The sequence below is a fragment of the Bombina bombina genome, chromosome 1, assembly GCF_027579735.1.
Source record: "Bombina bombina isolate aBomBom1 chromosome 1, aBomBom1.pri, whole genome shotgun sequence".
In the NCBI taxonomy this organism is placed as follows: domain Eukaryota; kingdom Metazoa; phylum Chordata; class Amphibia; order Anura; family Bombinatoridae; genus Bombina; species Bombina bombina.
The window spans coordinates 1254016341-1254031506 of record NC_069499.1 but is presented as its reverse complement, the minus strand read 5'-3'; positions in this window follow the sequence as shown (position 1 = coordinate 1254031506).

Genomic DNA, 15166 nt, shown 5'->3' with positions numbered 1-15166 from the left:
GTGTCTCTGTTAGCCAGCACAGATATGGATTCGAGGTCTAGGGGTAATTAACAGGTATGTGCTAGTCACTATTTTCCTTGGCCTTAGTGAGTTCCAAAAGAGATTCCCACACACATCTAGGCTCCTTCATTTCATGATGTATGCTGGCTTGGTTGATTATTAGGCCCCTGCAGAGCTGTGAGCTTCAAAAGCTAAATCTTTTGTTGTTAGATGCTATGTCAATCAGTAAATAAATTGTATCTTATGTCTGATCTAAGGTTTGCAATACACAGCATGTATTCAGTGATAAAATGAGCATGCTCAAACTTACTATTTAAGAGATTTCATACTTATTTTATCTTATTATATATACATATATATATATATATATATATATATATATATATATATATATATATATATGTTTTGTCCACTTGACATTTACACATACCCTGACAACACAGATCCCCTCACTACACACATCTTGCTCAGATCTTAGCCACTACTCATTGCACTCATTGGAAATACAAACCACCTCAATAGCCTAATTTTCAGACCTTTTGTCTAGGCATCATGGATCCATGATTAATAAGATTTTATTGCAACCGTATTTTATTGTAACCGTATTTTATTGTAACCATTGTTTTTATTGTGCAACAATTTAGGACATTGTCTCAATACACCTCCTATACTGGTTGTATTGCATTTGCATGTTTTTATTACATTTATTATTCATCTGTCATTGACTCAACACCCTTGTTTTTATCCTTACCAACCTGCCGTTGAGCTCCTAATGTATTCTTAACCTCGGCCTTCAGGCACTTTGCACACCCCACTCCACAAACACTAGGATTTACTATCACTTTAAAAACTTATATCTGAATAAGCCAGATTTAGTCAAACTTTTAAACATGACAGAAAAACAGAACCCTTATTAAAAGACCCTGAATTAATATTGGCTTTAGCAAATTTAGACCAAAATCTTAAATATATACCAGATTTGTCAACTGATTCTAATGTCATGAATTTTGTTTAAATTTGTTAATTGGATTTTAGATATATGGATGTAATTTTTTTTTTTTTCTAACTTAAAGTGACAGTGCACTGTAAAATTGTTTTTCCCTTAATGGATTTTTTTGGGGATAAACTGTCCCTTTAACAGTGAGTTAAATAAAATATTTGAAAGACTTGATTGACAATCCATCAATAACCAATTAACCTTCAGACAAGACAGGTAATGTTGGAGTATTAAATAGTAGCAGTAAGTATGAGAAAGTATGTCATAGCCAGGTAAATTCAAGAAAACATTACAAAGGGCTGTTAAATGACCAAAAAACAAACAGATAGGGAGTGTTTAATCTATTGAAACAAGCTTTAGATAGGGGTCTTGTCAATCAAAATGAATTCAATTATATGTTTGTTGAATTTCCAATAATTCATACAAACAATACCACCCCCAGTTAGACAACTTCCCCATGATTATGGCATCAAAACACCAGTTTTACCTTTCCCAACAGGATCGCATGTACAACAAATTTTCTGAAATGGTATAAAAAATATATTTATTTTTAGTTATAAATTTGTTATAAAAGACAGGAATGCAAATTTATAGTTTTACAAAACTTTATAATGTTTAACATTGCAAAGTTAAAGAAATGTAGTTATGTAAAAATGTAATCTTGAGGCTACTGACATTTATAACAAATTTATATAACTAAAAATAAATATAAATAAATAAAGGAAGAGGGTGGGATGGGGTGCTACCCTACAGAAAATAGTGGGGTGGGGATGTGTGGGGCCCTAACTAATGATCATGGGAAGGTGGGGGGACTACTACACTATGGAAAATAAAAAAATAAAAATAATTTAAAAAAAAAGAAGCATTTTAAAGGTAATGGTAGACAACTGCTAGTACCTAAGATGGTGGACAAGAGTAAAAGGGGGTAGGGTTAGAGAGCTGTTTGGGAGGGATCAGGGAGGTTGGAGGGTAAGGGGGGATCCCACACTGCGGCTGATATTTTTTAGTTATTAATATTTAAAAATAATGTTTTACTGGATTTGGAAAAGTTATAATTTTAAAAGAGTTAAATAAATAATATGCAAAATAAATTATATGTAAGATGTTAAAAGTTCCTGTTGGCGGGTGTGGGTGGGGGGTATGGGGGGGTTATTTATTGCAAATGTTCCAAATGTTTTTGTTTCTAAAAAACACAATTTTAGATGATTTTTCCCCCAAAGTTATGTCTAAAGGAGCAATAAAGAGTTCACATTGAAACAATTAGAACTTTCTGACTATTATTTCATTGGTCAGGCTTTACATCATTAATTAATATTTTTAAAAATATGAAATTATAAAAAGTTAGTCCCCTCCCGTCCCTGTAGGTCACAATATACTCTGCCTGTGTCTTTCTGGTTTGATTTTTGAGTTATAAAATACAAATTATAGTCTATATTTATTTAAAAAACAAATATTAGCTTTCTGATTACAGTACTGTACTATCTTTCTAAAGCACTATGTATACTAAAGTATTAAAAATTATATAAAACTATCTCTAAGTTGTATGAATAAGCTGCATGTATATTAGGACAAATACTGTACATATAGATTTTTATACTATGATGTTAAAAGGACACAAGTCAAAATTAAACTTTCATGATTCGGGCAGAGCATTTAGTTTTACGAGACTTTCCAATTTGCTTCTATTATCAAATTGTGCACAGTCTTTTTATATTTTCTGAGGTACCAGCTAGTACTAAGAATGTACAAGAGTTCACAGTGTATCAAACATAAGTCTGTGATTGGCTGATGGCTGTCACATGACACACGGACATCAATTTGACGTACATTTTAAAATTCTTCAGAAAAAATCTACAGCTTATTTAAAATTCAGGGTTTGCTATTGCATTGTCTTTTTATTATGCACTTGATGATTATGCAATGCACATATGCTAATTTCTAAGACCTTGAAGGCTGCCTCTTACCTCACGTCGTTTTTCACAGCTAGACAGTGCTATTTCATGTGTGCCATATAGATAACATTGTGCTCACTCTCGTGGAGTTATTTATGAATCAGCACTGACTGGCTAAAATGCAAGTATGTCAAAATATACAAATTCTGAAGTAGACTGTCTCTTTAAAGATATATATATATATATATATATATATATATATATATATATATATATATATATATATATATCCTCTAGACTTGTTTTAGTACCAACTATTACTCATTAAAGGGTACAAAACCCAAAATCTTTCCAATTTACTTATATTGTCTAATTTACTTTGCTTGGCATACTGTGTTGAAAAGCATACCTAGGTAATTTCAGGAGCAGCAATGCACTTATGGGAGCTAGTTGCTGATTGATGGCTGCACAGTATGCCTCTTGTTATTGGCTCAACAGATGTGTTCAGCTAGCTCCCAGTAGTGCATAACTGCTCCTTCAACAAAGGATACAAAGAAAATGAAGCACGTAAGATAATAGAAGTAAAATGTCAAGTTGTTTATAACTACATGCTCTGTCTGGACAAAAGAAACATTTTGGGTGCCATTAAGGCACACTCATTACTCATTGCCCTGAGTTATCCAGTAATTGCCCAGCTTTAGGTATGCTTCTGGGGAAGTGTGGCTTGATACCTGCAAAGTATGCTGCCTATTTAAATGGCAGAACAGGCAGTATGGGCAGCATTAAGGTCTCAGCTCTATACTGAGGCACAGTGACAACTGACAATCAATTAAACTAATGGTCTCTTTGGAGGACTATGACAATACTGTTACATATTTACTCTATCTAGATGTATTAAATATTTCTCATAATACAATGTAGGCTATTTAGATATCTCATCACTATTTAAATTATACTGTTTTAAAATAGGCAAAAGGAAATTAAGAAGCTTCCTGTACCTTTAAATAATATGCCACTGCATTAACAAACATTGGGGCTTCTCCATTTTCTTGCAGATCATGGTATGAAAGCAGCTTTCTAAGAACAGCAGATGGGCAATAGGAAATCTGGCAGGATAATAAGTATCTTGACATGAAACTATGATATTAGCCCAAGCTGTCAGGCGTTCCCAGATGAGTATACATCTGCAGGTCCACACAACCATCCTTTAAATCAGACTCTTTCAAGAGATAATTAATTACTCATTTGATAATAATTTAATAATGCATTACATTCAATTTAAAATGACAGAATGCCAAGGTAATGTTTTCTTGCATACAGCCATGTTTCATAATTCACTGCATGCTTGGAAATCTGCAGCAAATGCATTCAGACACTTCAGAAAAATAGTGGCTTGAATTTTGTTTATTTAATCTGGAGACAGCTGTGTGTGAACTGAATTACCCCCCCCCCCCACCCCCAAATAGATTTGTTACTTTATTTTTGTAACAAAATGTGATGGCATTTTTGTTTAGATAATATTATCCTAATGTACTTAAGTATTACTTATTATTGATTACCTTTTATAAACATACAAGAAACAATAATATTTACAAAATAAATCAAGCATTAAATGGACGTTCTAATACAGAAATTCCAGGGTAGGAAGCTGCAAGGCTTGCTACTGGCAAACAGAAAAGGGCTTGCAATTGATGTGGTCATACAACTGCCACTCCTGATAGGCTGACTGGCCATGATCTGCTTGTGAGCTGACAGCTAGGGGGTTAAACACAGTTATTTATGGTCAGTAATTAATAAATCAATTCTTCTAATGAATTAGAGCTGGCCATTTTTGTATTAGATTGCCAATGTATAAAATGGTTACATATACATTTAGGGATGGTAAATGTCATATTTTCTTCAATGTCCATTTTAAGTTATTTATGCTGACCATTGTAGTCTTTTTTTGCAGACCTTAAAAAGGAAGGAAGTTACTACCAGCCAATGAGAAAACACTTCATCATCACTGATAGACTACACATGCATAAACTCGCACACACACATACAAACACACATACAGCACACACAACACAACATACCATCTATCACAGGGAGTTAGTGAGAGAGACAAAGAGGCCGAATTATGAAAGGTCTTGCGGACCTGATCCGACAGTGCGGATCAGGTCCGCAAGACCTCGCTGAATGCGGAGAGCAATACGCTCTCTGTTTTCAGCATTGCACCAGCAGCTCACAATCGGCTGCCAGCAGGGAGGTTTCAATCAACCCGATCGTAATGGATCGTGTTGAATTTGCGGTGATTCCTGTCCGCCTCATCAGAGCAGGCGGACAGGGTTATGGAGCAGCGGTCTTTAGACCGCTGCTTCATAACTGGTGTTTCTGGCGAGTCTGAAGACTCGCCAGAAACACGGCCCTTCAAGCTCCATATGGAGCTTGATAAATGGGCCTCAAAGCATCAAAGAAGAAAGAGATAATAAGAGGGAGATGAACAGAAGGAGAGATGGGAAAAGTAGCATTTTTATGGAATATATGTGTGTTTTATATGTTTTCTATGTATTTCACATATTGAAATACTTGATATAAAGAGCATTACACATAGGATAGGCTGACTCAGATGATTAGATGTAATGGATACTGTGTACAAATGATAGATTTTCATCTTCCATTGATTTGTATGGGAGAAGCCCAAAATGAAAATCTGATAACTTTTTATTTGCAGCCTTTTTAACAGCTAACTGCTGGCTGAAAAGATTGACACCATCAACAGAAACTCATTTGTAATATTTAACTGCAATGTATAGGAATTATTGTAATTTTTTTGAACATTTAAATGAAAATCTGTTATTTGCCATTTAGGGACCATACCACCTGCTTCATTGCTCCCACACTTTGATCTTGCTTGATTTGGTTGTAAGTGTGGTGATCATTTAAATGGTTTACTATAATGATTAGAAAGAGCTGAAGCAACAAGTGTATCTTTTCATATTTTGCTTCTCTAGTAGCAGTCTTATGTGCAGCCACATTACCCTTTGTTAACTTCTTATTTTATTATTATTTTTTTCAAATTGTAATCTTGCCTTTAATCTTGGACACCTCTATGTCTATGGGGTTCAGTCATTACTAGATCTCTCTTTTACCCTCATCTTCTGCTAATATCACACAACAGCAACACTTTTCCCTCATGACGGAGAGCTAGCACTGTGGCTCTGTTCATACAGGTTGTGCGTGACAGTGCCTTTCTTGTACTGTGATTGGCTGACATCTCTTGCAATTCAGCCCTAATTGGCTGCACAATTAGAAAAATTTATTTGGTCAACTGTATGTAAAAGGGTGCACATGATAGTTAAATTTGCTTACAGGCCAAATAATTATATGCTAATAATAACAAAATAGATGCTCATAATACCATTATTGACCCATGTAGATACAATACAAGTTTGCAAGTCTGCCAAGTCTCTCTATTAGGTATATAAAGACCAATTGTAATAAACAATAATATAATAAAATTATAAACTAATCTCTTATCAGGTACTTGGGACAATGAAGAGTAATTGCAGAGATGCTAAGTGATGTGTTACTGTGCTTCCATTTTATAAGCGTAAATGAGACTACAGTAATTGTAGGGGGTTATTGTTTTTTTTTTCTTCTGTTAATTTGACTGTGTATGTACCTAACATTATTCAGTCATTTTGCACCCTGCAAATATAAAGCAAATCTGTGAATAATCTACAGCAGCACATTTATTTCATTCACTTCAGTTTGCTGTGACACACTAGTCTTTTACATTTCTCTGTGGAACACATAACCTTGCACATGTCATCATGGTACCTGTAACATTTCCCTATGGCACTTTATCTGACACCTTCCGCAGCAGCAATTCTTTACAGTGCAAATGTTTTCTGGCTTTTTTCACAGTTACTATTCTGTGGACAAACATTTTTTGGCACATTTTACTGTGTTAATTTGGCATGTTCCATTTGGGTCACTTTAAATGACACATTACATTATCCATGATATATTGCTTAATTACCTACACTAAGGTCGTATTTACATAGTTGCTGATAATGGGCAGGTGTAAAACAGTATAAATATTACTTTTTAAACAGGATTTCTGTCTGCAATCTTTTTGTCATGATCGAGATTTAACCATTTTCAAAAAATAGAAGTCCAAAAAATTATGATTTAAATAATCTTGATTTACATCTCAATCATAGTGTTTCCATCTTCTTATAGTAATATAAAGTCAGCAATGACAAACCTTGTTCTTTACAGTGAGGTTTGGAACTTTTTTCCAATATTGTAAACCTCCTGACTTAAAGAAGATGAGATCAGTTGCCATTATAGAAGATGAAATCACTTCCAGAGTAGCATTAGAGGAGGCGCTAACTGGCAGTATAATGACTGACTTTCTCTGTGCAACCAAGATCCACCTGGGTTTCTCGCTTCCACTCTGCTGAGAGTCTCCACAGCTCCTCCGGGTCCTGCCTATGTCTTGCTCGACCCTGCCCACTATATACCCGACCTGTCCAGGGGGCCACCCAACAAGCACTTTCTGTCAATTACAGATTATAGAAAATAATTTTCTGCACTGAAAATCTCACCAAATCAGAAAAAGGGTGGTTTATAGTTCAATTATTGAAAACACTTTAAAATACTGAAAGCTAATAAAATATAACCATTGAGCAAGTGTGGCCAGTCTGCCCATCATGACCATATACAAATGGCATCAAGAAGGTGTAACACTTTTCAGGATAGCTTTGGATTACAGAAAGTAAAATTTACAAATGTAAATGGTTATTTTCCTTAGACACTGTAGAAAAAAATCAATATATACACCACAATGTTTGCAATATTTGTTTTATAACATTGTTTTCACATAATGTTGCCTAAGCTTTGTGCCTTACCATCTGGTTAGGGCCATAATGATAAAAGCATCAAGATAAGTATTTTAAAAAGGAATCTGTATTATCATTGAGATTGGAAGTGCAATTCTTGGGCTAAACTCATTATTTGAAGGCATTCTCACCAAGAGGTATTGTCATGAGATGCAAGACATATGCAGGACACAGCAATGATGGTACAACTCTATTTTATTACAGAGCATAGCAATTCACATCTAGTCAGGTTGATTGTACTAAACTAACTGCGACACAGACATCGGACCTAAGCCCTGCCCCCAAACTAGTGACATCACATCCTGCTCTCATCACATCTTCCCCTTTTTCAAAGGCGAAGCATACATTTGCATATAACAGATAACAAGGTACACCAACAGAGTATACAACAACATTTTTGTTTTTGAACATTATAAAAACAAATAGGTTAGAAAACATGAACAAATAAATTACATCCTGACTTGGACATCGGGGTAGACTACCCTAGTCCACAGTGACCATGGGATTATTCTGCCCATACTTCCAGTCACTGTTCTAGCTAAAGTCAGTCCCTATATAGGGCCGGAAGTTTCACCACTCTTCCGCTTGATGTAACTTTGCAAGAACTGTCCTCTGATACAGAAGATGGTGAATTAGAGTCTGCTGGAGGCAAAGATATATCCCCGCTGTGATCTTGCTGAGGGGAAGGCACCTCTCTTAGAACAGGGGATCCCACCGGCGGTGGTACTGAGGTATCCGGTTCCAGACTCTCAGGTACAGGCTGAAGATGTCTTCGGTTATGGCGTGTAACCGTCCCTCCCTCTGTAAGGACTGTGTAAGACCTTGGTTCTGGAGAGCGGCCCACTACCGTAGCAGGCGTCTTCCATTTCTTCTCATCATCCAGTTTAATTCTGACACTTTGGCCCGCTTTCAGTTCCTGTAAAGGCCTGACCGAATGTCTCCTGTCGTAGAAGAAACGATAACCCTTTTTGGCCTCTTCATCCCTCCTAAGGACTTCGTCCCGAGGAACAGGGCCAGGCGGCTTGAAGACACCCACTGAGGGTAAAGTGGTGCGAATTTGGCGTCCTAGCATTAGCTGTGCCGGGCTAAACCCGGTGGCTTGAATGGGCGTCGCCCTGTATGACAAGAGGGCTAGGTACGGCTCAGATTGCTTTAGAATGAATTTTGTTGTTTGAACTGCCCTTTCAGCCATTCCGTTGGCCTGCGGATAATGTGGACTTGACGTGGAATGTACAAAATCATATTCCCTGCTGAAAGCACTGAACTCTGTAGAAGCGAACTGCATACCATTATCACTCACCAGCTCCATTGGAATGCCCCAGCGGGCGAACAAGCTCTTCAGGCGAATGATAACGGCCTGACTTGTGATATCATTCAGGGGTGCAATTCCCAAATACCTGGAATAGTAGTCGATCACAACAAGAAACTTTTTCCTGTGCAGTTCACACAAATCAGCAGCTATTTTCTGCCACGGCCCTGCAGGCAGCGGAGTAGACATCAAGGGCTCCCTTCTCTGAGTAGGCCGGCGTTCCCGGCAAAAGGCACATTTATACACGTGATTTGCAATGTCGGAGCTGATCCCAGGCCACCACACAGCTGTAGCTGCCCTTTCTCTGCACTTTGTAATGCCCAAGTGACCATCGTGAATCCTGTTTAACATCTCTTTCCTCATGCTGACAGGAATTACAATGCGGTCTTGGAACAGCACCAACCCCTCCAGCTCTGTGAGCTGCGACCTCTCTGGCTGGTAAGCACTTAAAGACATCCAGGCTGCCCAGCTCTCGGGCCAGCCTTCTTTTATGTACCTTATAACTTCTTGCAGATCTGTGTCCAAATATGTCTCTCTCTTTATCTCTTCCAGTTTTCTTGAAGAAATGGACTTAGAGGCCAGAAGTGAATCAACATACACTTTCACATCCGATTCCGTGGAGGATTCTTCAGCAGCAGCCAGCGGGAGCCTGGATAGTGTATCCGCCACAACCAGTTGTTTCCCCGGCACATGCACTGCCTGAACATTGAACCTGAGCAGTCTCATTAAAAGTCTCTGGCATCTCAAGGGTGTTTTGTCAATGTCATAAGAATTGATTAGAGGGACTAGCGGTTTGTGGTCAGTTTCCAGACTAAATTTCTCCAAACTAGATAACGCTGAAAGCGCTCACAGGCCCAAACTGCAGCCAGGCACTCTTTCTCAATTTGAGCGTATTTTGACTCCGCAGCCGTCAGTGTGCGGGAACAGTAGGCGATAGGCTGTAGTTTGTTGTCATTCAGCTGCAGGAGTGCAGCCCCCAACCCATAACTGCTTGCATCGGCACTAACCACAGTCTTTTTTGAAGGGTCGTAGAACCCCAGCACTGGGGCAGACCCCAGCAGGGACTTGGCATGCAGAAAAGCTTTTTCTTGTGAAGGTCCCCAGACCCAGGCAACGTCTTTCTTAAGCAACTCTGTGACAGGGTGTAAAACTGTTGATAAATCTGGAAGAAACTTGCCCACGTAGTTTACAAGGCCCAATATCTGTCTCAGCTCATGTACATCAGAAGGGCTTTTCATCTGTTCAATAGCACAAATTTTCTCGGGGTCTGGCTTGATGCCATCCCCGTTGATGATATGCCCAAAGTAGCATAATTCAGTTTTCCTAAAATGACATTTTTCTTTATTCAGCTTCAGCCTAGACTCTTTGATAGCCTGTAGCACACAACTTAAACGCTGATCATGCTCCTCCACTGTAGACCCATACACTAGAATGTCGTCCATGACGACAGCTGTGCCCACGTGGTCACTTAGGAGAGAACTAATTTCCCTTTGAAAGATTTCAGGAGCGGAGGATATCCCAAAGGGGAGTCTGCAGAAGCAGAACCGACCTACCGGTGTGATAAAGGTAGTCAGTTTGCGGCACTTTGGATCCAGGGGGATCTGCCAAAAGCCGCTAGAAGCGTCTAATGTGGAAAAGAACTTCGCCCCAGCCAACTTTGGAGCTATATCTTCTAATGTCGGCAGCACAAATCTCTCTCTCTTCACTGCTTCATTCAACCTTTTCAGATCCACACAGATGCGCACCTTTCCGTTTTTCTTTGCAACTGGAACAATGGGGGCACACCAATCAGTCGCTTCAACAACCTCTTCAATAACCCCCATAGACTTCAAGCGCATAAGCTCTTTCTCCACTTGAGGCATGAGCGGGAACGGGATTCTACGAGGGGTAGAAATACTGTATGGGACTGCGTCACTTTTAAGTGCTATACGGACAGGTTTGCAGTTCAGTAGGCCCAACTCGCCAAACATATCTTCGGAAATCTCATTCACTCTGGCCACGAGGCCCAAGTCACAGGCTGCTTTTCTGCTCAGTAAACTGTTAACAGACTGACCTTGGATCACATGCACCCACATGGTGAACTTCCTTTGCTTGTACTCACAGCTGGCAAGAAATTTCCCCACACAATCAATGCGGCCACCAGGACTATGGACATTTGTAGTTACCTTCGCCAGCTGGGGCTGTCGAGGCAGTTTCATAAATTCAGCAAAAGACATTACAGTGATATCTGCTCCTGTGTCAATCTTAAAATCAACTTTGGCTCCCATTACAGTAAAAGTAACTTTCCAATCTTCCTCTGAGCTTGTACGTTCCACAACAGACCCCACAAAAGACACTTCCTGACCCTCCTGGTCACTGTCCACCTGCATCTGCTTAATGTATTCAGTTTTACACACCACTTCAAAATGGCCTATTCTGTTGCATTTTCTGCATCTTTTATCTCTGGCCGGGCATATAGCACTCTGATCATGAGCCCGGTAGCACCGCGTGCATCGGCCATGTTGCGCCCATCCACATCTAGGCCTTTCCAGTACTTTAGATCTACCGCTCACACTGTGCCTTTCACTAGCAGTTTTCCTAGACTGTTGCACTTCATCCACAATACTCTCAGACCTCAGATCAGCACTTTGCTTTTTTACCAGTTCACTCTGGCGGGCCATCCTAATAGCCCCGTCTAACATTAAATCAGGCTCTAACTGCAGCTTCAGGGAGACTTCAGCATCTGCAATTCCAATAACTATTCTGTCTCTGATATGCTCTTCTTTAGCAACACCAAACTCACAGAATTCAGCTAATTCATACAGGCTGCGCACAAATGACTACACAGATTCTCCCACACGCTGATTACGTTTGTGAAAACAAGCTCTCTCATGAATTACATTTCTTTTGGGCACAAAGTGGGCACTGAGTTTATCCATAACTATATCAAAGTTAAATTCTTCCCCTTCTTGGAAAGTAAAAGCATTGAACACTGGCTCCACATCTTTCCCCATAGAGTATAAAAGAGAATTAACTTGTACTTCACCACTCTCCTTGTTCAGTTTGGAAGCAATCCTGAAGCGCTGAAACCGCTGGCGCCATGTGGGCCAAGCTGCAGGCTGAGAGAAGTCAAAAGGCTCAGGTGGGGTAAACTTTGACATTGCAATCGATCAGGAACAGAAGCGCAGTCCAGAACTTCTGACACCATGTCATGAGATGCAGGACATATGCAGGACACAGCAATGATGGTACAACTCTATTTTATTACAGAGCATAGCAATTCACATCTAGTCAGGTTGATTGTACTAAACTAACTGCGACACAGACACCGGACCTAAGCCCCACCCCCAAACTAGTGACATCACATCCTGCTCTCATCACAGGTATTTACTACACTTCTCTGTAGAAAGTGATGCTTCTCTGTCACTGGTGGAATTTTAAAAGCAGAGATCCTCTTGCTTATGGCCATGGTAACCTCATGTACATGTATATCTTGAGAAACTACAAATTATTTAAAAGGACATGAAACCCCAACATTTTCTTTCATAAGATTCAGATAGAGAATATAATTTTAAACAACTTTCCAATTTAATTCTATTATCATATTCTCTTCATTCTCTTGTTATCTATTGCTGAAGGGACAGCATTGCACTACTGACAGGAAGCTGAACATATCTATTTAGTCAATCACAAGAGACAAATGTGTACAGGCACCAATTAGCTGCAGTTCCCACTAGTGTATGATATTTGCATATTCATTTTTAACAAGGGATACTAAGGGAACGAAGCACATTAGAAAATAGAAGTGAATGTAAAAGTGTCTTAAAATTACATGCTCTGTCTGAATCATGCAAGTTTAATTTTGACTTTCCTATCCCTTAAATTTGCTTCCTTCTCTTGTTTGGTGAAAGGTTTATCTAGGTAAGCTCTGGAGCAGCAAAGGACCTAGGTATTAGCTGCTGATTGTTGGCTGCATATATATACCAATTGTCATTGGCTCACCCATATGTTCAGTTAGAAACCAGTAGTGCATTGCTGCTCCTTCAACAAATGATACCAAGAGAATGAACCAAATTAGATAATAGAAGTAAATTAGAAAGTTGTTTAAAACAGTACTCTCTGTCTGAATTGTGAAAGAAAATGTTTGGGGTTCATGTCCCTTTAAGCTAAATATCACTCTGGTCATGCTAAAAAAAAAAATACACTCAACTCTGACGTGTTAGACAATAACCTGCTGAATATGAAAGAGAAATATAATAAACCTAATGGAGAAAATGAGATGATACAAGTTTTTACAGTACCTTTAACTGAAGTCACAAAATTGAGCCAGTTTAAAAAGTGTCTGCACAAATTTTTTTTGGTCCTTATTATTGTGACAGGATTGAGATCTTGCCCATAAAGGAATTATTTTTCTAGCACATTTTTTCTAGCTTTAATATTTGTTTTTCAGATCCTGATATGCTGTTTTTGACATCACAATCCTCCATCCCATATTTGAAAAATATTGGATTGGATATTGGAAAATTCACCCATACAAAGCATGGAGAACATTCAATTTGGCGCTCACAATCTACCAGAACACAAGTTATTGACTAAATATTGACAACTAAATGGGCACATCCAATTTAATGGCCAAATGCAATTGATACAGTGCAAAATTGGTCTTTTTTTTACATGTTTGTGAGTATTCCAAGCCAATCTGGGATAATTCCATTATCTTGCACATCTGCAATACACTCTGAAATGACCACAGACACCATTATATATATATATATATATATATATATATATATATATATATATATATATATATATATTTTTTTTTTTTAATATATGGCCTAGATTCATTAAAACTATATTAATCACTATTGTATAGTCTGTTGGTGTTGGGAGGGTAAGAAATGTATGTATTAATGTGGTGTCCCTTACAGCTATCAAGATCTGTAGGAAATGCAAATGCCTTTTTGTGATTGTTGCATAATTTCATCTTTTTAAACAGGATTTCTATCGGCAATTGAATCATTGTGATTTAACAGTTTGTCGTTCCAACTTGTTTATTGGCAACCATGATCATTTGTACTGGTTTTTACAGTAAATGTGTTTCAAATAATTAGGATTCACAAAATCTACAACCTCATATTGCCATCTTCTTACAGTAATAGATATTGAGCAAAGACAAACCTTGTTCTGTTCAGTGAGGTTTGGAACCTTTGCAAATATTTTCAACCTCATTACTTAGTAGATTCACAATTTACAGTATGAGAACTGTTAAACAACCTGTTAAAGAAAATTAGGTAAGTTGTTGCCGTGTTCTTCTTGATTTTAGATTAAAATCTCACCAAAACGATAAAGAAGGTTTTTCAATGAATAAAAAGAAAAAAAAAAAAACATATAAAAACGTATAAATTATTAAAAGTTAATAAAAGAATTGAGCAAACAGGCCTGCTATACTCCGTATACCTAAATACAAATGACATTCAGATTGTTTAACACCGCTCTATGCAATTGTAAAACACACGTATGGACTCCATTAACCCTATAAGCCCATTTTGGCTTTCAGTAATCAACAGCCATTGTTAGCTATTATCTGTGCCACTATGGGCAAATAGAGATCAAATATAATGGGGGGGGGGGTAACTTCAGCTGTGTTTGATGTGGAAAGATTGTGATAATTTGATAAAAAAAATAATAACAGACAATTAAATTGAATTTTGTAAAGATTGGAATTGAGGCCTAAGTGTTACTAATTCAAACTATTAAATCAATAATTTTAAACACAGAAATAAATCAATAATAAAAAAAAGTATTCAGTCCCCAGATTCCACTTTACAGAGTTTAAAAAAACAAAAAAAAATAACCTCTCAGATATACTTGATCTTTGTTTGTGTAATACATTGAAGCTATGAATTCTTCAGTGTAATATCTGAACAGCTAGAGAATATACTGAAAATTCTACTGAGGCATTTTCTTTTACCTCATTCATAAACCATGACCTCTGGAGTTATAATTTTTGTTGCATTTAAATTCAAAACACAGCAATCATACATAAAACAGTCCATTTAACTAAAAATATTTTGATACTTTTAATGTGCTTTTA